Source organism: Diceros bicornis, chromosome 25, assembly GCF_020826845.1.
Source record: "Diceros bicornis minor isolate mBicDic1 chromosome 25, mDicBic1.mat.cur, whole genome shotgun sequence".
Classification (NCBI taxonomy): Eukaryota; Metazoa; Chordata; class Mammalia; order Perissodactyla; family Rhinocerotidae; genus Diceros; species Diceros bicornis.
The window spans coordinates 40,744,935-40,771,319 of record NC_080764.1 but is presented as its reverse complement, the minus strand read 5'-3'; the positions used below and the strand labels follow the sequence as shown (position 1 = coordinate 40,771,319).

At 34.7% G+C, this 26,385-nt stretch overlaps 1 protein-coding gene across 3 annotated transcripts in view; it reads left to right on the top strand.

Annotated features, from left to right (window-relative positions):
• The window catches only part of SYT1 (synaptotagmin 1), a 518,259-nt gene that overhangs the window by 164,171 nt on the left and 327,703 nt on the right, over positions 1–26,385 (top strand). For all 3 annotated transcript variants that reach the window (XM_058568733.1, XM_058568732.1, XM_058568734.1), the window contains one exon: positions 11,456–11,511. The gene's annotated coding sequence lies outside the window, so the exon portion shown is untranslated. The remainder of the gene's footprint in view (positions 1–11,455; positions 11,512–26,385) is intronic.

The window sequence follows — 26,385 nt, the reverse complement described above, 5'->3', positions numbered from 1 at the left end:
AAACTATAGGAAATTTTGTGCTTTTAAATCAGGCAATATCTTTCTCTTCAATGTGTCATGAATTTCAGTGTTAAGAACAATTCCATGAAAGAAACAAAAATGTTATATACTTCATAATACACTTTTAAAAATTTGCTTTAGAATATTTTGTTGTGTTTTATTCAAATATTTTTGTAGCACAAAGTTAAAGAAAGCATTACCTAATCAAAGGAATACTACCAAATTGCTTTGCTATATTGATCTTCTGAGATCATTTGATCTCTTGAGAAACCTGTGTTTGTTTGTTCCGTGTTGCTTTCTGCAGTCTCATTCTAAGGTTGTCTACAATACGATCTCCTTTTCCAGCCTTATTTCTCTCTCTTTCCGTACTTACCTTATTTTCCTGCCATACCAACCCACTGTCTAGAACTCAAGCATGCCCATTGCTTTTCCCTCTCTAACTTTGCTCCTCCATAACTGGTCCCTCTAACTGAGACATTTCTTCCTATCAAAACTCATACAAAGAATGATCATCCTGGGGCCGGCCCAGTGCCATAGTGGTTAAGTTCACCCACTCCACTTTGGTTGCCTGGGGTTCGCAGGGGGTCCAAGGGATCGGATCCCAGGTGCGGACTTAAGCACTGTTCATCAAGACATGCTGTGGTGGCATCCCATATACAAAACAGAGAAAGATGGGCACAGGTGTTACCTCAGGGACAATCTTCCTCAGCAAAAAAATAAATAAATAAATAAAAGAATGACCATCCTCTAAGTACCCTACACCATTAGGGCTTTTGTTACTCCATTGGACTTTAGTTTGTATGCATTGAGAACACATCACAGTCTGCCTTGAGTAAGAGTTATGAGTGGGTTCAACTCTCCCTTCCCCACTCTATCTTCTGGATTAAAATTTCTTGAGAGCAGAAATTTCTTGAGATTTCTGAGATGTTTGTATTTGGAAGAGTGCTTGGCAAGTGCCTTGACCAAAATACTCCATCAGTAAAATATACTGAATGAATATATATTATGAAGGAATTGTATCAATTGCTTTAGTGAGGCCTTTACAAAATAAAATAAATAGGAATAAACAGTTTTGTGTTTAAATAAATGGAGGAATAGAGTGATACTGTCAGCTCTACTTTGTCTTAGAAGTACACCTACATTTTCCTTAAATAATGATTAGATTTAGATGCCTGAGTTTTCCTCAGGCATATATGGTGTCTCCAGCAGTGTTGCTTCAATTCTTATCTCCAATATACACTCACCTCCCACAATCACCATCTAGACTTTTGGAACTATTTCATATATATATGAAAAAAATAAATTATATACATATATTATTATATATAATATTATTATATTATTATTATATATAATTATATATATACCAGAAAGAATAAAACATTTGTATTTAAGTACAGAATAAACAGTTCCCTAAATTTTAAGGATTAATTTACATAAATAACATCTACTAAATAAATTTTCGATAAAATCAAGATTAATTGAAACAGTCATCAAAATGGTATCATTTGCAATGAAATTAACTATTAATGCCACAATTATTTGATTTGTCCCATGTTAAAAGTCTATTTTTAAATGTTGATAAGAACATTCTCTTGACTTAGTTAAAATAGCAGTAAATTTTATTATATACCTCCTGCAAATACTTCGGATCATCAATTTTAAATAATAGTATAAAATTTGAGGTTGTAGTAGACTGTGCCTAATGTGTTGATTGCGTCTTCCATGTTAACTTATTTTCTTGGCATTTGCTTTTTTTAATAGAGGAACGTGAAAACTGTGCAACATAAAAACAACCTCTTAGGATTGTGGGTAATCTGTTATAGCTTATCACAAAATGTAGGAGAGTTTTATATTTTTGGCTTGAATATCCCTAATCACCAAGTCAATCAGCTCTTACTCCCTGTTAAGGTGACAGTCCTTGTTAGTTCCCCATCATGTAACTTTCATATTAAACACATCACGGAATTAACCTGGCTCTTTCTCATAGCACCTAAAAGAAAAGTGAATGAGCACATAATGGGCAAGAAGCTAAGGTCTGAGGGGTAGCAGTTATCTACCTGCAAGAGAGAAGAAGTATAGATAGTATAGAATAAGATAATCTGCTTCTGGAATTCCTCCTTATGGGTAATGTCTGGAGTATATGCCCACACATGGCAAAGCGTCTCCTGTACCCCTTTTCCTTTCTATTGAGGGTCACAAAATTTATTTAATTATGCAAGCTTCATGTAAGCCTTTGTGAAAATAGGTAGATTATAAATATAAATAAATAAATGTCATGGGACATAAAAATTATTTCCATGTCCTACGTAATAACTAAATACCTTGTGGAAATCAAGTAACTTTTTCATGTGCATATGAAAACCAGCAGCATAGCTAGCGTTTGATCTAAGAATAATCGTAGCTCCATGATTCCACTGCACTACCAAGTTGGCAAAATAGATTCTTATGGGGGGGATGCTGTGTAGGCAAAGGAGACTAATTGGGTTCTTCAAGAGTTTAGCTCAACAGATATTTATTTAGAACCTGATATATGCCGGGCAACATACTAGGTGCTGTGAGTTGAAGATTAATTACACAGGATCACTTGGAGAGCTTCCATTGTCAGGGGATTAAACAACCACAAAACCGAACTTCAACATAATGTACTAAGTGCTGTGATAGAGATATGAATTGGGGTTTGAGGGACAGGGACCTTTCTTCTACTTCTTTTTATTCCACACAACTCCTAGAATTGTACTATAGAAATTCAAGAGCGTTTATTGAGATTTGTGTGTTTAGAGCGATGGAACTGTGGCTTCACTTGAGGCCACCTCCAGTGTATTGACAATAAGACTGTGATTTCTATGCAACAAGGAAAAGATCTGTGCTTCCCATCAACCTCTGCCAACCAAGTTTACTGTTCTTAATATAATTAGCATTTAAATGATTTCATTATGTTGACATTTTAGTTCATGTTATGATTGTTAGTAAAATTAAAAATCCACATGTGGTAGATGGTATTACATAGATCCATTAAAGTCTGTAAAGTGAATTATTATATGATTTTTTCTGATTCTCCTGTATATCAAGGATATGAAAGTGATTATGATAAAATCAGTTTCTTTTCAAAAGAGACATGACCTTAAACTATAACTAAAGAGGAAATTACAATGCTAGGGGATTCTTTGGCAAATACCACAATGACACCACTGAGAAACAGAGTAAAAATTTGCTTGCTGTAGTTTGTAATACCAAAAGAATTTTAATTTCAAATAGAAGGTTGGTCTCTTCAGTTGAGTTTTCTATCAAAGGGCCCAAAACTCAGACCCTTATAATCCCTGCGTAGAGTCCTACCTCCGAGGATATTTGCCTGTTCTGAGGAATTAGTTCTAAGGAATTAATCTTGATTGTATTCTTTCTGTCAGTGAAAATTAGTTGCCATTCACATCAGACACCTAAAAGATCAAAGACTGGAAGCTGAGAGAACAGCTCACCCATGTTATTGCTTTACTTGATCTGCTGTTATTCTATTCATTATATCATTTCATGGGTGAAATGAGAGTCTTTTTTCAAAGTCAAGTAAAATAGTGTCAAATTTTTAAGTGAAATTTTTTTGAACTCTCTCCCAAATCTCTTATGCTAGAGCACCCAATTGCTTTCTCTAGTGAAAAATTTAGTATGACGGAACTATACATTCCCCATGTAACTTGATGGATATCCTCCATTTCTCTCAAATATATTTAGGTTTTTTAAAACATCTTTGAATTCTCTGAATAAATCATGAATTTAGAATTTATGGGATTACATTTACGGTCCTTTCAAGATAAATAATAATTTTATCAGAATTAGGTGGTTGGTTCTTACTTATGGCAAATGCCATTCTTAGTATCCTCTCCTCTTTGGTCTTTCTACTTATCAATTTGTTTTCATCCATTGTTGGGAGAATCCAGAGGCTACTGTTCTGAAACTATGACTTCATATACAGTCACTTTCAGAATGGAAATCCCATTCCATTCTTAGAAATTCTTACCATTTCCAGCTCCCACACGTCTAAATGTGAGAACTAGCTTTTAAATGTGTTTTATCCAAAGTAAAGTTTTTTTGTTTTTTAACTTCTGGAGCTTTTAGAATTAAAGAAGCGCTGTCCATTTAAACAGTTGGGAGTGTGGCTGTTTGAGTTAACGTGGACTTTTGTGTTTTCAAGTCATCACATAGCATCTTTTAGCCATCTCCTTGGTTTTTAGCTCTTAACTTAGATATTCACTCAAATTTTGTAGACTCTTATTAAGAGAAAATGTATCTCTAGAATTCTGTGACCACACGGTTTTCTGTCCTGCCTGATATAATTCTTTGTGAACTGTGTGAAAGTAGATATCTGGAGTTTACAATAGTATGACAAATGTTTTACATTTCTTATATCCTGAAGGTAATTCCCCAATATTACCTCATGTGTAGATGAAACTGTTATATTGATTTTGGAGTCTTTTGTTTAATGTAGGAATAATGATATGCAGGCAAAAGTTCCAGGAGTACTGATGAATTTTAAAAAGGTTGCATGTTGAACATTCCTTGAAAACGCTTCTATTTTTAAGGCTTCTTGTTCCTCTAAGTTTAGATATTTCAATTACTTTTAGAAATCAAGCATACCTCAATAAATCAGTTAACCTAGTCTTTTTCCTTAGGGTAAGTATTGGGTTCTCCTATTTTACAGAAAAACCTTATTTGAGTTCCTTCAGGTGATACACATTTAATAAGTAGCAAAGAAATGTCTAGAAAAGTAGGTTTTCTACCTTCTCATAGTCCATTCCAACATTACAGGGACTTTGTTGCAAGGAGAAAACAGGATTCTGATACAGAGCTGAATCTAAATCCTGGCTCCACCACTTAACTAACTCCGAAGTTGTGAACCCAGTTTGTTCATATGTATACAGAGATTTAACACCTACTTCACCATGTCCTTGTGAAGATGAATGTGATAAATGTACACAATCAGCTGAATGCAGCTTATTAAATAGCAGTTAAAATTATTTTTTTAAATCATGCTGCTTCTTCAAAAATAGGCGTATTACCTCCCACAGCAAATGTTAGAAGAGGGCAGTTTTCATGTGATTGTCAAGGTCCAGGACACCTATGAACCAATCTGTCTTGTTGTTTATATTTGTACACTCTTTATATTTACCAGTAGAAAAGAGAGATAAAAAAAGATGATGTCTTGAGAACAAGTTTAACATGAGAAGTTGCTTATTTTCTATTTTATCTCTACAATTGTTCCCCACAGGGATGTTAAATAGAGGAGACTGAAGACCACTTTTTCTAGGCTATGGTTTTGGCATGGCTGGCCCTGAACTTCCAGCTTGGTATCTTCCCGTGGTGCTGAACTAAACTCAGAATAGAGCAAAGCACTAAAGCTGAGCCAATCAGCATAGAACTATAAAGATCTCATACCATATCCCAACATTCCACTTATTTGTCCAATGATATTTTGCTGGGTTTGAATTTACAGCAAACCAATGTTTAAATAAATTATTGTCTCTCCCTCAGGCTGAAATGTGTTTATAGAACTACTGCCCTACTCTTTCCACCCAACCTTAAAAATTTGGGAAAGCTGAGTCAACTTAGTTTCATTTTTTGTCACTTCGCTAACACCCTCTGTCCTGTTAGGAAATGTGCAGAGTTTTTACAGCTATCTGGAGCCCTTTGTAAAGATATTTAATTGGCTTCCCCTTTTTACAAAGCCAGCAATTATGTAAGTATCTCTTTTGTCTAAATATTCTCCATGGTGTCTAACTGTTGGAGTACCAGAATCTGTATAGAAATCAACACCCTCTAAAAATAGCCCAGTTCTTTTGTGTTCTCTCTGCCGTGCCTTCCTCTTCTTTTCTACCCCATCCTGCCCACAGAGACACTAATTCTGCCATCACAGACCCTCCAGTTTTCTTATAGGGGTACTGTGATCAATGGTCTTGATTTCAACATAGAATTCTGCTCTGTTCTGACAAAGCTGTGAAAATGGCTCCTGCTCGTCTCTGCAGTGGATTAGACCCACATGGCCAAGTTTATTTCAAGTCATAGCTTCAGCTGCCTTTAAAGCTATTTGACTAGATCTTTCTAGTTAAAGAATAGTATACCTTTCATCCGCATATGACAGGTCCCTAGCTCCTCTTCCCAAGAATGCCCAGAGGAATAGGATGATGAGAAGAAAGGAAGGGAGAGGCTTCACAGAAGTCCCAAGATCACCAAGCATGCTTGATGGCCAAGAAGTCATTTTTGGTAGCTGCCAATCAACATTCCAGTTCATTTTCTGAGCTCAAAATATATCCTGCCCATCTCCATCAACTGACAAGTGTTTATTGAGCATCTAACTCATTTTAAGTATCACCTTATTTTAGAGAAAGACAAATGTAAAGTGCATGGCCACCTCTAGTTGTCGATTCAAAATCAGCATAGATGGAAGTGGGAAAAATAACGAGATCATGTATGAGTAAGGGCTAAATTATGTTTTATAGAATACAAGTGCTCAACAAGCTTGTAGGAAAGAAAATGCATGAGGAAGCCAGGGTTGATGGAGGTATAAGCATTTGTGCCTGGTAGGTCTTGAATTTAATAGCTCTTCATGGACTTAAATATAGATCCTAAGAGTTGCTTCAGCTTTCTCTTCTCTAAGATGGGCAGTCCCAATTCTATGGCCTTGTAGAAAAAGAACATTTACGTGAACTCCTGCCATTTTTTGGCTTCTTTTGAACATTCCTCATTTCTGTTCACTTGAGAAGTCTAAATGTGGAAGCAGGGAGTCTGTAGAGTCACTCTGGCAATAATAAAAGGAACAGATAAAGATTTCTGCATCTGCATGCCTGTATTAATAGTACATGTAAATGTCACTTCATACATACCCAAACCATAAATTACCTTTTCCATTCTCTCCTCTGTAGTAAAGTCTCTTCCCATGGGATTTATTTTCCTTTATTTGAATCAATGCATTGCTCTTTTATTCCTTTCTATTTTCCCTCATTTCTCTTCATTTAAAACTCATATCAGGCTATTCTCTTCTACAAAAATGTTCACAGTTACCCATTTTAATAAACAGAACCATATACAGAAATATTTAGAGCTGGAAGTCACCTTCGAGAATCACTTTTTTCCACTCTCTCATTTCACAGCTGATAAAATTGAGGTCAAAATAGATTAAGTGATTTACCTAAGGTCACACAGTAGATAGAGGCAGAGACAGACTAGGATTATACAACACCAAATTGTACTTTTGTCAATATACAATATTATTCATTCAACAAACGTGTATTTCTGTGACAGGCACTGTTCTGGGGGTGGAGGCCAGTAGAGGCTCCCGCAGGCACGATTCTGCCCCTGTCACTCCCATTCCTGCAGACTTCTTCTCCCTTAGGCGAGCTCACTGGAACCTTCTGCTATACTTTTTTTATTTTGATAGTTTTATTTCTTCATGCATTGCCAGTGTCCTTATCTTCACTCGGTCCCAATTAACTTCCCCGAGCTTCTCATTTAATTAATTCCTATCCTCCTTTTCAAGGTACAAACTGGCTCTCCTGACTTAGTGCCATGCTGCCTCATTATCAGCCCCTCTTTCTAAAATCATTATTCTGAGTATAATGAAAATGTTAAACATGGTTGAACCTAGTATGATTATTGTAATTCCAACTGCCAACAAATGTTTTAGTATGTTTTAACTTGTATAATAACGTGTCACAACAGAAAAATGAGTAGACCATTCATCCTGCTCCCCTTTTAAGATCTTTGTTGGTAAACATTTGCTTCTGTTATAATGAGGGCAGGCTTGTAGCCTTAAGCCTCCTAAATGGCTGTCGATGGTTAGATACAAAAGAGAAAAAATAGAAAAATTCCTTTGCTCTAAACAAAATGCATAATCTTTTGTCCTTCTACCTTCCTTTCAAGGGGAGTATGTATTCTGTATTATTGCCTTCCATACTGTTCCTACCAGCAATGCCACAGGTACCTATAGTGACTGCAACAATTTATAGAACATTCGTTTGTTTACTGTATTACTTGATGGATTATTTTCCTTTTATTGCCTAATACTCTCCAATAGTCATCCAGGTAAATGTTATTATCTTTTATAGTTTAGACAGAGTGAAACAATCTTGTGCTTAATGAACAAATATTTACTGTAATATTTTTTAGATACTGAAAAATGGTACTTTAATATTTTTAACAGATAATCTTGTAGTCTCTTTTTTGGTAATGTTTGTTTTGCTATTACAAACTCTCATAAAATTTGCTAGGATAGTACAGAAAGTTCTCATATGCCCTTTACATAGATTAAGCAATTGTTTACATTTTATCCTTTATCATTCTCTCTCTCATATTATATATATATATATGTATGTATATATTGTATATATGTATGTATACATATTATATATTGTATATGTATGTATATGTATAATATGTATATATGTATGTGTATATATATATATTTCATATATTTTTCTGAACCATTTGAGAATAAGTTGGGAACAGGGTGTGCCTTATTCTAAATATTTTAGCATATATTTCAGTATATCTCCTAAAAACAGAACATTCTCTTACATTACACAAAAACAGTTAACAAACACAGGCAATTTACTATTGATATAATACCATTATCTAATTCATAGTCCATATTCAAATTTCATTCACTGTTGCAATAATGTTCTTAATAGCTAATTGCTTTTTCCTGTTGGTCCAGGATATAATCAAGAATCATGCAATGCTTTATTTGTCATGCAATGCTTTATTTTTGTGTTTAAAAGTTTACATTTAAGTCACTAATGACTTTTTAAAGAAATCTCTGCTTGCTGACTGCTGTTCCAAGAATAAGAGTTTAAGCCAAAAGACGTCTAACAAAATCCCCTAGGATTAGCAACATCTGTAGGGAGGAAACGGCACATCAACTTCGTAACTATGCTCTAGCCATGAGTTTTGCCATTTCAGTAGGAGGGAGTCAAGGAAAGAGAACTCTGTTTATTAATATTTTGCAGTTTTGAAATTTAAAACTTGAGATAGGATTCCGTTGCCCTCTCAGTTTACCTGGGGCTAACGGGACAGTGTTTACAAGCAGCTGTGTTTCAAGGATTCACAGAGCTCACTTTAAATCCAACCCTAAATAAATATTTAGCTCGGTGCTGTGTTAGGGAAAGCTCAACTAAAATCAATATTTTCATCAAATGAAATACTTGAGATATTTAAAATAAAGTTTGGATGTAGATATTAGTTATTTGTCATTCTTGAAAGTAAGTCTCCTTTAAAAAAACACAGCTGTGCATTTTTAAATATCCAACATTAAAATGAATACAAATACTTCCTTCTCTCCAAAAAACGACAAGAAAAGTCAAGGATTTGTAGTAGTAATAACACCTAAAGCATGCAATGCTTTGCTTAATTCTGGAAGAGAATTATGATTAGAGCTGCAAGGTTTCACCAGTTTGATTTCTAGCCACTGTCAAGCAATCTCTAAGTCGCAGATAATTTTCTTTTTTCTCCATGTCAGGCTTGCTTCTAAAACTAGATAAAAAGAACATACAAGAGTCATCAACTTTATTGACTATAACTGCATATAATGTTCTGTGAAAAATATATGAATCCACCTAAACAGATGCATGGATTTTTTTTTTAAAGTATCGCATAAAGACATAAAAGTGCTAAGTCTCGATACCAGGAAACTGAGTCAGATCTACTGATACCAATTTCTTTACTGAAGAGCCAGATAGATGACGGAAGGTGCAAAATCATCATGTGCTATTTTAACTTTTTCCTCTAAAATAAAGAGAGGTGTTTATACATGCAAGAGACAGACATTAGCTACCAGAAAAATACTATGCACATCCACATTCCGCACATAGATTAAAACTAAAACAGTTGTTTGTCTCCTACAGTAGGACAGGCTTGCCCATTCATCCTTGTGATAGATACGCATGCAAAACCAAAACAAAATCAAATCCCTGCAGATGGCTCATAAGTCACTGAACCTGCTCAGTCCTTTCACTGCCTCCCTTTGGGAAGCCTGCCCCTTGCTAAGTAATAATGTACAACACATATCATGTCAAGTGTTCTTTTAGTTCTTTAGTAGAAAGCCTTCATTTTCTCTGACAGGTTTTGCCCCCATATTTCTTGTAAAGAGCTTTGTGTCACTCTGTTACCTTAATATGTACACCCATGGAATTTCGTTGTGGTTTTTGTTTTAATGAGAAAAGCATCAGTATACTGAAACTATATATAGAAATCTTATCTAAAATTAATTGTGGCTCAAAGTTGTATTTTAAGAGGCAGTCGGGCAAATCTAAGTGCATTCTTATATTGCTATTTCTAATGGATTTTACTAGAAAACAGTTTAGTTTTCAGCAGGAATAAAATGAAAGCAGACCTTGGAGGCTTAACTGTTGAACAGATGCAGTACATGCAGCTTTGGAAATATAGCTGTCACTTCAGATCTTTTCCGCTACAGGTATCCACGTGAGCCAATCACCAGAGCTGCTGGCATCATGTTTTTGTAGTTCTGTTGAAAATAAACACCGTAAGAACTCTTAAAAACAGAGTAACCTGCTTAGTATGAACCTATTTTTAAATAGTTCATTCTTTCTTAGTTTTCATTCTACTTACATTTTTTGAGGACTAAAAATGATGAGAACTTATATAAAAAGGTACTTGTCTCCAGCACTGTGAAATTTTTCATTTGTGAGTTGCCAACTTGTCAAACCAAATCAGAAATTCTTGACACCTTTATTACATTAAAGCAATTCCTGATACTGACTCTTGGGAAAGATTTAATTTTCTTACTCTCTAAACTAAAAGTTGTACTTTTTTATGCAATGATGTGAGATTATTTTTCTCCTTACCCTTGATGGGAAATTATATATATATAAATCTCCTATGTGTTAGAATAGTATTAGGTTATATCTGGACATTGATTTGGCTCTGAAAATAGGCAAATATGTGCAATATATTGAAGTGCTCCTATCTTTAGTGGAAATATAAATTCAAAAGTAATATGAGATGTATAAAGTTGATTTATAGTAATTATATTGATATTCAATATAGCACCAGGCATTTAACTGACTGATAATTCTGATTCTTTTTAATGAATATAATAAGGTAATATTCTCTAACAATGTTGGCCTAGATTAATATTATTTCAATTTTCAAATTGAAAAACTATGGTATAGGAACTATAACTAACTTTCCACAAAATCATTGTATAAACTACTCACAGAATCTTGATCTCTAGCTCTTTAAACCGACTGTAAAATCCCCATTATCTATTTATCTTATACCATACATACTTAATATACAATATGTGACATTATCTTATTTGGATGTTTATATTGCAAGACTTTTAAGTAGAAATATTAAATAATAAAATTAGTTATAATTATGACAATCTGAAATGATTCTGAACTATGTGTAGTCAACTAACCACTGTGCATATTGCTTTTGTTTTTTTTAGAAAAAGAATCTGAAAGGAAACGAAGAACAAAATACCCCAGAATTCACAACAGAACAGTAAGTACTTTAGTGATATGAAAATTTTACTAGAGCTTCTATAAAATTAGAAGATCTTACAAATTTCTTTTATAGAAACAGTCAGCTTTCTATTTTCTAAGATAAGAAATTAACATAGTAAGCAAGCGGAGCCTTCTAAAACTCGGTTTCAATTTGCTGGAGTAAACTAAAAATCCTGTATCCTATAATCCTCTTAGGTAAGAGGCCATGGTAATCCTTGTGACATGTCTATGTGGCAGAAAATGGTTATGTCGATTCCATTATGTCTTTTGACTATCATCATATCATTTTAAATTCTAAACAAGAAAAAAGGTAATAAGTAAAATTTAATCAAAGTGCCTCACATTCTCTGTATGTGATAGAAAATTTATTTTGAAAATTTTAAACAGAATCAATATACTTGCTTTGTTTATAGTCATTAAATTAGAATCATAAAAAAAATGGCAACCATTAGCAGGCTTAAAATTTTTAGCTTGATCTCATTAGTACATTTCTAATCTTCTCACAACTCGACTATGACATGTATTTCCTTATCCAACTATTATTTGATAATAATAATAGTTTTCCTAAATGTGTTTTTATTAAACAAAATTAAATGCATTCTTGATACCATTCTTTATGGTAGAATTGGTAACATTATAATGATTTCCTAGATGCAAACACTTTTAAATTTTGAATAAATGTGAATATCAAAAATAATAAAATAAAAATGGAAAAGCAAAATCCATGTTAATGTTATATAACGTTTAATATCTTGGTTATTTTGAAATGAATTTGCACATGCAGTTCTCTAAAATTTAAAACAGAAACATTAAAGTCAAATGTAGCAAGTTAACAAAATGATAGAAAGGATGTAAGTGTCTGATAAAAAAAGAAATGCATAAATATTTTTTCTAGGATATATGCAAACTACACTTACACAAAATTTTCTAGCCCCCAAAGAACTTTAATGCATAAATCACATCTTAATTTTGAAAGATTAAATGTAATTAATCATGGTGTTGATGATATAAATGCAATTTATCTTAACTCTATTTTATTTACTTCTGAGGTGTGAGACGAGCAGGAGAAGGGGATGTTTCTTTTACATACCTGCCTGGATATTATTCACGTGCCACTTCACTTGACACAAAGCACTCTAGCTCACTTTATGCTGTAGTGAGGTATGGCCATACACTTTAAAGTTTTAAATTAGAAATTTATAAAATCCAAAATTCAAAACTTTCAAAACTGTTCCTTGATTTAAAAAATAAATTCCAAATATGTGAAATGCTGTTTTGAGGTGGTGGAACAGGTTATGAACTTGTTTACATAGTTCTGGATATAAGAAGGATAATTTAAGAAACAGATTTTTCTATCATGTTAAAAAAAAAAAAGAAAAAAACTCTGCCAATTTGAATGAATTGCAAGATCTGAAATAAATAAGCAATTCCTTGTTGACATGCTGTTTTCCAACATTCTACTGACCAGAGAAATTCAACTAAGTCATTCAACCAAATCATAAACATTTCCCAACAGGTAGCAGTTGTCCCACAAGAAGACTAGGCTCTCTTCAAGTTTTGTTTTTATGTATATAATTCAGTTTTAAATATAATTTCAATTTTGTACATTACTCTTTGGGAAAAGGTTGAATTTTTAAATGACAGAACCATATATATTTGTTTTAAGTTCTTTATGCAAGAGCCAGATAGTATCTACCCTACCCCTCACAATTTTTTAGTCATCTTACTGTAATTTCATTGTGAAAAGCCATCAATGGCTGTTTTACTTGTCTGATTTATGTATGAGTTATTTCGTCTATTATTCAGTTGTGAGATATAGAAGTTATTTGATTTGAATTATAATTTTCATAAGTGTGTTGAAATAGAATTTAGTATGGCACACTTCGGAGGGAGCTCATCCAAGTAATGAGATCTTCTGCTCCTTTGGAATAATCCTAGAAAAAATAGCTTACATTTCCAAGAAAGAAATCATGGCTTTTCTTGGTGCATTTTTGTGGTTTGGGGCAGTTTTTCCTTTCAACTTTTAATTGTCTTTTATTTAACAACTACATGCTAAATCACTCATAAATAACTGCAAGGAAAAAAAGACTCAATTCAAGCCCTAATAATAAAAATGTGTAGTTTGTTCCTTAAAAAATTTTTAGAATATTTATAAAGAGAGATACTCTGAATTAAAGTGATACTGTCACAACATCAGTGTCTTAGTATATGTCTTAACTTCCGAAGAGTCCATGAGTTAGGGGGGTCAGTACATGGCATAAAGCATGACATAAGGTAAAGGCATTGGAAATACAGTGACGCCTTTTCTTATCTTTATAGAATATGTGCCTATATAGAATATGTTGTAAGCCCATGAATAAAAAATGAGTTTTTACATTTTCTATTTGAATCAAAACCTTATACGTGAAAGATCTGTAGCATAGGAAAGCCATACAAACCTCCTGTAATTTTGCCTCAAAGCGCATAGTTTAAGAACGATCTGGTAATTGATTAAAATATTACTAAAGATCTTTAGAGCACATCGCACTTATATGTCACAAAAAGTTTTTGTGTTTAAGAAGATAAGCAAAATAGGGGAAAAGAACTTTTGGAAATTGTATTTTAAAATCATACTTTTCCTCTCGATTGGTGAACATTCAGTGGTTCTTTCAAGAACTCCATGGGTTGGCTCTCTATAGACCCTGAACACACTGGATAATAATAATAACAAAGACGATGCATTAAAACAAATTCAGATGCTCAGGCATGCTTCCTGGAAACTACTCACATTATCCTAGATTTGCTAAATCTCTTTAAATACTTCTGGGAGTTGACTTTCTCCCTCAAAACGTGACTATTATTAACAACCTCACTTTCCTGGCACACCAAATAGAGTAAGAAGTTTTCAGTAAGAAAGGTCCTGATGGAAAAGCAGATTTTAACTAGGAAAGCATTTTGTGACCCATAAGAGAATAAATATTACTTGCAAATGCTCCTCACAAGTTTCATTTAGTCAAACCTTTCTCTATTAGAAGTACCAAGTCCTGTAATGAAAAAGTATAGACCTGTGTATGTGTGTGCGTGTGTGTATAATAGTAGCATAGAGCTAGAAAAAAAATTTATCTATCTAGTGTAATATTCTCCTTTTATAGACATTACCTCCTCTAATATCCTCATTTTAGAGGGCCAGATAAGTCAAGTCATTTATCTAAGCTCTCATTTCTAGTGGCAGAATCAAAAAAAATTCTGGCTTAATTAACGGCCCATCATTTTTCCTATCTGCCATATTAACTGAAAGTGCTTATGTAAAAAAATGAGGATCTCAGAACAGTTCAAGAAGGCTTTTCTCAGAATTTAAACTTCTTTCCACCAAAACGCTAATGAAATTTTATGGAAATAACTCTTTGCCTAGTCTCTACAAGGTTGTTTGCCTACAACTTTACTTGGATATGGCTCGTTAGGATGCTGGTTATAGTAAAAAGAATTATAGAGTGAGAGAAGTTAGGAAATCTGAGTTCGTCTTGGCTTCACCCAACGTCCCCCCCCCATCATGAAGAGTCCTGGAGCGTAGTGGAAGGTGAAGACATTGAAGATCACAGAGCTAAAAAACTACCGGATAGTAATACTACTTAACAATAATGCATATACACAATCTGCCATCAGCAACGGTTAAGCAATTACCTCTTTCATTCTCTGATATCTGGATAATGAAAAGAAAACTCTGCCCAGTCTACTTCCAAAGACTCTCAGAGATCCGATTGGATATATGGGGATCGCTGCAGTGATGTTTAATGATAAATTTTCATTATCACATTGTTATATAAAACCTTACATTATATTACTGTAAAAAGAACGTCATTTTGTCTGAAAATTTGCCTTTATTGTTTTGGGAATCCAATATATCATTTCACAACAGTCTGTTGCTGATGAAATCAAAGTTGTGGATTGATTTTGATTTTAGACAATAATGGTCATCTTGGAAAAAAAAATTCCCTTTTCCTTGAATTTATAATTTACCATTAATCCTGCTCAGCTTTCTCACACATAGGCCTAAGAGAGCTCTTATATAAAGGGAAGAGAATTCAGAAAGAAAAGGGAATATTTACGGGGCTCTTAGTTTGTGGCAGATGCTCTACTAATCATACGATTAAATTTCCTTTAATTATCAAAAGAACTCTTCCTACATTATCATGGTTTTATAGATGATGAAGGTGAGAACTGAAAGCTTTATAAAGTTAGCCTAATTAGTAAGCAGCAGAGTTACCGTTTGAACTCAGAGGTCTCATTACCCCTTTCCAAGTTATCACTCTTAACTAAGCACATCATAACTGGTGAAGAAGGCAAAGCATATTTCATTTTCCTGTGTGAGTGATGGCATGTGGGAGGAGGTGGAAGTAAAGAACACATTGCTTTTTTAAATGTCATTTGTCTATGCAAAATACTTGATGTACATGTGATATTACCTTTCTTTACTACTTATCATCAATAAACATTAGATTGCATCATGTGTACTTGTCCTTCAGATGCTAAAATTAAACCATGGTAGGAGAATTTAATTATTAAAGACAGCTATCTTTAGATAGAACAAGTAGAGCCAAAATCTAAGTGGATGATATCCGTAATACAAAAGGTCACCTAAAGGAAAAGAACTATATTTTGTGTGTAAAGTAATTAACAATAAAATGGATGCTCACACTATGTGCTTCTCAGATTTTTATGCTTGCTACATTATCTGGACTTATTCCCTTTAAAATCTTTGGTACAACTTTGGAAATTCATTCCTTTATTTATTCTTCATTCTTTATTCAATAGTTGCTATTGAGGACCTACTGTATATCTTGCCCCAGGTGTTAGAGATACAGGAGTGAACAAAGCATAGCCTTTGTCATCAAGTAGCTTATATTTAGGATAATTGCGAATATTGGAATGTTCACTTTATAAAGAGAATAATAGTACTTTGACTTAGTAATAGACTGTCTTTTCAAGATACTTAGTTAACTATGGTCAGAATCGCTTTATGTTTTTATTTACCAAATGATTGAGAGTTTTGTCACTTTCTTTGGGACACTGGGTAAGATGGGTTTCTCACAATCATTATTATTCTTGATAACACTAAAGCTAAACCATATTTCATGACTTATGACATTTTAGAACACTAAAGAAGGAGCCTTCTATAATCTCACTGTAGCATAATACTGGCTTTCGAAACACTCTTTGTGTTAAAATCCCAACTCTACCACTTAGCTACTGATTGTAGAACAATTTAGTAGACCTCTATATGTTTTCATTTCTTCACTGAGTGATTGTGATAATTAAATGAGTTCAAGACACAGTATGTTGGTTTATGTAACAGTATCTTGTTGATAGTAGGTATTGTCTTCAAGTTAGCTATTATAATTATTGGATAGATTTCAGTCCATTATTTCTAGAACCTTATTAATCTTTGCTTTGGATGGGCTCATTGATGTTAGTTTTTATTTTGTTCTGAAAACTTTATCATCTTTCATGGCTCTGAAATCTAAGTTGCATGTCTACAAAAGAGATGAAATGGAAATGCTTTAAAACCCAGCAATACGATTTTAAAGATAGCGTGTAAAGTCTAAAGTTAATAAGAATTTAAAACAAATGATTCAGCTATCCGAATAATTAATGCTAATTTTGATTTGCTCTAACATTCTGATTTATTTACTTATTTCTCTGCACCAGGGCATTATTTTGGGTTGAATTATTCATTTTTTGTAATTAAGAATATTGGCAGCAGATGAAGACAATTTAACCTCTTTGCCTCAACATCCTCATCTATGAAAATTAAGATAATAAATCCTATTTTATAGATTTCATATGAAAATTCCAATACATGTTTAGTAAGTGTTTATTACGGAAGTTACTACAACAGCATCAGCAAATGGTAATTTTGTTGTTATATTTGCTATTAAAGTTATCTCCTTGGCAATATTATAGGGGCATTCTTTTAAAATTGTAAAACATGTACAAGTCTGCAAGGAATAAAGAGGAAAGGAAAGTGTGAAGGAAGAAAGAAGAGAAGTGGAGGCTGGTTAGAAATCTTGAACACAAGGTGCAGTTTGGTTTTGAGACAGTCAGATGTAGGCATGCTCTGGGAGGAGTCCACCATGAGCTCTCCCCTCCTTAAAGCAAATGCTGAAATTAGACAAAGTCAATAGCATGACTCCCTTTCAGAGAGGTCAAAAGTAAGACGAGACATTTGACAGACTTCATGGCCTGTAAGTAGGCTGAATCAGTATGCATTATGATGTGAAGGGTACCAAAAAGACTTTCTACCCTACCATGAAATTACTTTCTTTGGAGTCATGAATGGGGTCATTTTCTCCAGAGAAATAAACCTAACCAAAATGTAGCCTCAGCAGGTTTCCAGAAATAAATTATTTTTTTTATGTTATATAACACATGTTATCACATGAACCATTTTAAAATTAAAGGCAGTTTTATGTTGCTCATGGCAAATGACACACTCTCCTTTTAAAAAATTAAAGAAAATTTTGTATGTAATATCTGAAATTGAAATTACAGAGTTATTCTTTCACCAAGGAAATATCAGACAATAAAATTGCTTATTTTGCTGCTTTTTCCCCCATGATAAAGAATATTTTGAGTATTCTCATTTTAGTACCTCAATTATTTTCTGTTAAAAAAATTTTTATCCACCATTTTAATTGGCGTTATTGTTTGAGTTATTGTTTTGCAAATTGCATAAAAATCCCTTTATAATACTGACATGGAATATTAATACTAACACCACTTACCCTTCCAATGTCAAATCTTGTTCTACCTCTAAAGATAAATACATCCCAATCTTGGTAAGAATGATCCCTGTATCAGCAAATGTAATTCATGGTAAATATCTTACCATTTTTCTCTTTTCATTAAAATTTAATCCTGGCATAAACTACAAACAATTTTATTTCTTTCCTCTTCTAAAATATGAAACATCTGTTTCAGCATATGCTCCATTGTACATTTGAGTAATTCGTGTCCCCTGTTCTTATGATTAATATGAATTGCTTAACTCTGCTATTGTTTTTATTTTCCACTCTCAGAAGAATCCTGGCAAAGCCTATGTTTAGGAATTTGTATAAAATGTTTCAGACTGAAGAAACAATGTTTCTGAACAAATGCTCAATATGCATGGGTTTGATAACTCAATGACCCCCAAAGTGATATTATATGAATTTTCAATAGTCTGAAATGTATGGAACGAAATAATTTTTAGCAGCAGTTTTGCAAGTGGCTCAGCGTTTTTGCTTATCCAATCTATGTTTGCTTGTAGCACGGACACAATTTGCTATAACAGCTCCTGGGAAGTTACTTATTTTTGTATTAGGTATGTAATATTTGAACTATGAGGGATTTAACCTAGCATTACTTTTTTGACTTTAAAATACTTTTTTCTAATTTTAGAGGTTTTCTTAATGCCCCCAAATTATGTCTTAGAGCATTATATATGTGATAGTATTTATAATACCACTGTAAAATAGAATACAAGATTTTTTTATCTTAATTATGCCTATTAACGTAATTCTAGAAAAAATGGATTTGCATAATTATATAATTTTTAAACATCCATTGTTTTAAATTATGATAAGATTTGAACAATCATCAATATATTTTACAAAAGGCAAAGCCAAATTTGTCATTAAGTGAGACAGCTGAAATAAGGGAGAAAATCCCGGCAGTCCCCAACCTATGAGTTATGTAACAAAGTTTAAGATTTTTTTTCTATTTCATGAGATGGATATTTACCCAGAGTGGCTGCACAAACAAACTATGAAAACCCACAGTCTATGCTGAACCGCCATCTTCTCAGCATCATGAGTGGGGACTGGAGGCGTGAGAGGGAGACGGGAACAAAATATTTCTCCAGCTTTTGTAACCCTCAATCAATCAACCCTGCCCGAAATGTGAAAAATAAGTAAATCTGGCTTTCTGCACTGCCTTATCTCTTTCTAACCTTCGCTTTTTTCCTGATATAGTTCTGCTTCCCATCTGATATTCTCAAGCTGCCTTTTCTTTAAAGTGGTTTTGACTTCAAATTCCCTAAACTCACTTTTCTCATGATCAAAATGCTTCAGTGTGGCTGGTACGAGGAAACTTCTAAGATAAAAGGAACCAATTCAAAGTATTCACACCTACCCTGTGTTCTCTCTGTCTCCCCCTCCCCACACACAAACACACACACAATTGTTAACCCAGATAAGCAAAAGACATAAGGGATTTTAAGCAGTGTGAGGTCCTGAAGTGATGAACTTAGGTAGTTTGGGTGAAGATATGTGAGGACAGGAACCACAGGCCCTGGATGCAGCATCCCTGCATTGCCCTTGAGGTGTTACAATCCTCTCCTTAGGAGCCCAGAATTTTTTTTATTTTAACACCTACAAGTTTTCCCACTGGTTCTTGTGAGGCTTGTGATAGAGGCCCTATCAATGAGGTGTGGTGTAAAAGAATAGAAATTATCTGTGCTTTTTTCTCCTTTAATGTAACTTATTTGAAGTACATGTTTAAATAATACTATTTATCTACATTTTAATTTTTTTGATGTCTTTTAAATACCCAAAATATGAAAGCAGCAATTCATAAATATTTGCGTCCCCTCTATATGAAGGAAATTATTTTATTTGTACCATTGCCTCAGTCAGTTCAGGCTGTTATAATAAAGTATCATAGGCTGGGTGGCTAATAAACAACAGAAGTTTACTTCTCACAGTTCTGGAGGCTAGAAGTCTGAGATCAGAGCACCAGCACGTTGCGTTCTGGTGAGAGCTCTCTTCCAAGTTGCAGACTTCTCCTGGTTGTGTCTTCACATGGCGGAAAGAGGGCAAGAGAGCTCTCTGGGCTCCCTTTTATAAGGGCACTCATCCTATTCATGACGGCTCCCCTCTCATGACCTAATCACTTCCCAAAGGCCCCATTTCCAATGCCATCATATTGGGCGTTAGGATTTCAACATGTAAATTTGGGGAGGACACAAATGTTCAGTCCATTGCAACCATCTGTACTACCCATTCTATGACAACTCAGATCGAGGGCATAATCTTCAAATTTTTACTTTCAATTTTTGTCATAACTCTGGATATAAATATAATTACTGTATTTTCAATAATAACCCCACTAGTAATGATCAAACAAATGCTGTGCTCTTTCTGTGCTGGCATCAACAATTACGGAAGTGGCACAATGAGGCCAGGCCAGCCTAGTGCAGCTCATTTTGCCAGGCTGTTATCAGGTGGCCCCAGCCAGCCTGTGCTTCTCTCCTAGGACTTACAGCAACAAGAGTGGCCACTATTAACTGAACACTTACTTCCTCGTGAGCACTCTACATGTAATTTCCCTGTGAAGTTTATATTCGTATCCATATTTCATAAATGAGAAGACTGAGATTCTGAGAGAGAGACTTTCTCAATGTAACATAGCTTATAATTTTTGAGCCAGATGCAGATCTGGGTCTATATAATGCTAAAACCTGTACTCTTAAACGTGTGAATTTCATGGATTTACACCGAAATGATGTTTGAAGAGTTTCTCTCTGCATGAGAGGTTAAACTCCCTGAGGCAAATCATGTTTGTATCCCAGACTCTGACACAGAGTAGGTCCTCAATGCTAGTTGAACCAAAGTGTTAACTTTTTTTACCCAGATCTGTCATAGTGGTAGCTTTATTTTTTTATTTTTATTTTATTTATTTATTTTTTTCCTCCCCAGAGCCCCAGTACATAGCTGCATTGTTGTAGGTCCTTCTAGTTCTTCTATGTGAGCAACCACCACAGCATGGCAACTGACAGACGAGAGGTGTGGTTCTGCCGCCAGGAAACGAATCCAGGCCGCCAAAGCAGAGTGCACCAAACTTTAACCACCAGACCTTCAGGGCTGGCTCAGTGGTAGTTTTATTGCAAGTTCTCTTTTATTTTTCTTCACTAAAGCTAGATTAGTCCACATCCCCAAACACTCCATTACAATAAGCTTTTATTTTCAAGAGCTGTATCTTTAGCCTTTTACAAATCTATAATTTGTTTTTGACCTTTTTTAAATTGTGATAAAATATACATAACACAAAATTTCCTGCTTTAACCATTTTTAAGTGTACAGTTCAGTGATACTGAGTACATTCACACTGTTGCACAACCATCACCACCATTCACCTCTAGAACTTTTTCATCTTCCCAAACTGAAACTCCATATCTAAAACAATAATGCCCCATTCCCTCTCCCCACAGCCCCTGGAAACCACATTCTACTTTCTGTCTCTATGAATTTGACTACTTTATGTACCTCACATAAGTGAAATCATGCAGTATTTGTCCTTTTGTGTCTGACTTATTTCTCTTAGTATAGTGTCTTCAAGGTTCATCCATGTTGTAGCATGTGTCAGAATTTCCATCTTTCTTAAGGCTGAATAACTGTCCATTGTATGAATATACTACATTTTATCTATTTATCCTACAATTTATTGAATAATATAGTTGTCTGAAGCGGAATCTTTTTGCCAATTTCCTAACTAAAGATGCAAATATAGAAACGCAGGGAGTTGGTGACTTTTAGGATATCTATCTCTCTTTTCATATCGTAAACCCTAAAATTAATCACAGAAAACTAGTTCAGTATAGGCAATCAGCAAAAGAAATAGATGAGTTTAAGATAATTTCAGGCTTCTGAGTCATAAATATGCCACATTTTAACTGCTCAGACTAAAATTAGCCAGTCTTCATTTGATTATCTGATGTTTTTATACATGCCCTGTTCTTTAGAAGATTTGCGAAGCTAGGGGTATTTTTAAATTGCCATTTCTCTAAAAATAAATAGAATAATCGGCAGGGGATTGTTGATTCAAAATAGGAATGCAAATTTATGGCCTTCAACTTTTCTGATACTACCATTTAACTTCTAATCTGTGTATTATGAAGTATTATTGTTCAAGAATTACTAGAAGAATCTTAAATCAATAAGAAGGAAATCATTTATTCAATCCTTCATATTTTCAAACATTCCTTATGTACTTAGTAATAATTTTATAGCGAGCATTTATTGAATGCAGGATACACACACGTATGTATATATCTGTATATATCTTCTGGTAGACAGGCCTCATCACCATTCTGCAGACGAGGAGGCAGAGGATCAGAAAGGTTAAGTAATTGTTTCAGTTAGTAAGTGGCAGAGTTGGAATCTGAGATCAGGACTGGTAGACACAGGTGTTATATGCAAGGCAAGACACTCTCCCCATCCTGGAGTAATTCACATTATAGTGGAATGGATGGACATTCTAAAATTAATTGCAATATAATAGTAGAAAGATAAGAAGTACTTGGAAGCCAGCAGGTGGACGTGGCTTAACACTTGCCACTTGGCAAAAAGGCAAAAGCTTGACAAGAGAAAGGGCATTCCATTTTAATCTTACATGACTTACTTCCATGCTGGTTTTCCACTTTGATTGTTAACGAATTTACTTAAGCACCTGGTACAGCTGGCTAGGTTTGAGGCTGTAAAGAGATCATGAAGGTCAAGTTAAAATGTTTGAAGTTTATCCCTAGCCAGTGGAATACCATTGTTTTAATGTTTTTTTTTTTCTGCTTAGCCTCCCATTCTGTAGAAGCTTTAGTAGTAGAATAATAGGAGCACTAAAAAAAGATAAGCTTAAGAAAAATAATCCTTTTGTTAGCTTGTGTTAGTTTTTAATGTTCTTGTATTATAGAAATGAGCAAAGATTAAAGTGTGTGACCTAGCCTCTTATTCAGAACCATCACATCCCTCAGGCAATCCTCAATAGTATGATCCATAATAACATTTTGTTGTTATTTTCTGACCTGTTGGGCGAGGCCCTAAAGCCTGCTTCCCGAGGTGTCTGTTGCTTTAAGTTACTGTAGTAAGAGAATTTCACAGTGCTGTCATGCTTTTGGTTAATACAGTTTTGTGTTTTGCTTGGGAAAGACAATTCTGATAGTGTCCTATTGATTCAGATGTTTTCTGACAGTAGCTGCCTACCACATTTGCCTTCATTGACTTTTCAATGTTCTGTTACAAATAACTTGCATGTACAATTTGGTACTGAAGGACACAGAAGGTTCCCCACTGCGCATGAGGTTGCAGCAGCCCTGAGCCACGAGTAGTGAGTGCTTGTCATCATTCTGAGAGTCCCCTGACGGTCGTGGGCTGTGGCCGTGACAGAGCTGTGTTTTCTCTGTTATTCTTTGTTCTTCTCCTACTTTTTTTATTCTTCCAGACGTTCCAATGCACCCTTACTCTTTAAAGATTTAAACTTCGTTCTTAGAAATCCCCCATGCTGACTAAAACTTGAAATATGAAGTCATAGGTGTTTTCTTATTTTTTCAACACCTGGAATCCAAACTAGCTTGAATTGCAAGACTTGTTTTGTTAGTAAAATTTAAAAGAAATCTTTTTTGTTCAATTTTCCTAAAATTGTGAATGGATAGAAATGTTTGCCATAATCCTAATAATAATAACTATCATTTACTGAATGCCTACCACTTGCCAAGCTCTGTGCATAACAATTTTCACATGTTATCTATAATTTTGACAACTCTACGATGTAGGTATCATTACTTCATTTTACAGATGGGGAAACTAAGACTGTGAGAGGTTAAATTACTTGTCCAAGATAGTAATAAATACTTCTATCTTTCTAATCATGCTTGACTTTTAGTTATCTAAAATGATAGTAATATTGTTTTGATTTGCAGAGCACTTCACAGTTTGCATAGCAGTTTTGCACGTTACCTGTTTTAACCTCACAAAACTGGTGTCTATACTTTGCATTTAATCTTAGTCTTTGTGAGACCATCTTGAGGTTCTAGATTCAGGAATGAATTTTGGATTTCCTTGTGCTAAAATATGACCCTTTATTAAGTTAGCATTATTTGTAAAAATGGTTTCATTTTACCACTACTAGCTTATGTTTGTATTTTATCAGGGAGGAAGGTGGCTGGAGAACTTGCCTGTTGATGCCCTTGAAGAAATTTTTGGATTTTGCTTACCCAGCCAACAGTTGCCTGAAGCAAAAGCATAATAATGTTTTTGAGACCAAACTACTATGCCCCAGAAAACTATGTAGGAAATACATACATAGCTGCTATTTTTTGCTGTCTCCTATCAGGATCCCAGCCCATGGCATCCTTGCCTTTTAAAGACATTCCAGTCTTTTCCCATTTCTCTGTATAAAGCAAAGCATCATATTCATTTATACACATGAATAAACACAGGGAAGAGGGGAGGAAAATGACAAAGAGAGACAAAGGAGACCTCACAGTATTAGACAAGATAAGATAACATGAAAATGGGTAGTAAGTATATTTCTGTCTCATCACTAGTTGTTCCGAAACCCAATGACATCAGATTCTTTGAAATAATTCAGGGATGGGAAGTAACAATGCGTAATGGGAACAAGAAACAAAACGTTGGAAGATTAAATAGAGAAAAATAATAAAACAGAGAAAGCAACATGTATGCTACCCTCCACCCCCCTTGGGAACACAAAACCGTTCTACTCACCAGAAAGTACTATGTTCTCTCAAACACCAGAGTTTGGCTCAAGAGTTTGACCGAAGTTTACCTGAGCTAACCTCCTCCTAGGCTGAGTTAGTTTCTCCCTTTCTTCCTATAGTCCCAGAGCATCTAGGACACGCAGCACCATCTAACCTGGGGGATATGAGCAAAATCGGCGAGCAGTACAGCAACCTCACCACCTCCTCAGCTCCACCACCCCAGAGGGCAAGCCAGCACTTTGAGCACAATGCCTAGCACACAGCAGATGACTCTATTCAGTCATTCAGCAGTACCAGACCCTGTGCTGGTACTGAGGGCTATACTCAGAGAATGTTTGAAGAAAAGAGGAAGGGGAATGAAGAAGCTGGGAATGGAAGAATGAGAGAGGAAAAAAAGACTAAGGGAGGGAGAGAGGGAGAGAAGGCAGGCAGGCAGGCTGGCCAAAGATGTAAATAAAAATGTAATGATTTAATCTATCAATATTATTCATGTAAAACTTATTGTTTTCTTTCAGCAAAGAAATTTGTTGGAAAAAATAAATGTTTCAGAGTGCTTCAGAACTCACAGTGGAGATGAGGGAAATGAGTTTCATATAAGACTAGAAGTCAGATCTTAGATATTTTTTTCCACTAATTTGGAAGCTTTTTTTCCCTTACCACTAAAATATTTCCACTTTCATGTATGAGAACTCCTTAGCTAGCAAATTTTAGAAACCAACTCTTTTATATGTTTTTATAATGTAATAAATGAAGTAAAAAGGCTAAAGAATTTTATCTCCCAATCTACAAATTACTGCATTAAAGTATTCCTAAATAATGCAAAATCCACCATTGAATTGTGAGAGTGTGTGTGTGTGTGCATTTTCTTTTGGTCTCTGATTTTGCCAATTTCCACCAGTGCTCCTAATAGGAATTAACTACTCCCCACGTAATCACCATTTACTATTGATTCTCCTGCTCAGGCACTCTCTAGCTTTAGTTTCTCCTTTTTTTCCCCTCTGCCCTGCCCTCATCAATCCTAAGAAAACCCCTGATTTTTCTATGGCTTCTAAAGTGTTGAGGGCTTGCATGCTGCAATTCTACTGCTCTTCATACATTCTAATTAGAAACTCAGGGGTAGGGCCAGCCCCGTGGCTTGGCGGTTAAGTGCACGCGCTCCGCTACTGGCGGCCAGGGTTTGGAACCCCGGGCGCTCACCGACACATCGCTTCTCCGGCCACACTGAGGCCACGTCCCACATACAGCAACTAGAAGGATGTGCATCTATGACATACAACCATCTACTGGGGCTTTGGGGAAACAAAAAAGGAGGAGGATTGGCAATGGATTAGCTCGGAGCCGGTCTTCCTCAGCAAAATGAGGAGA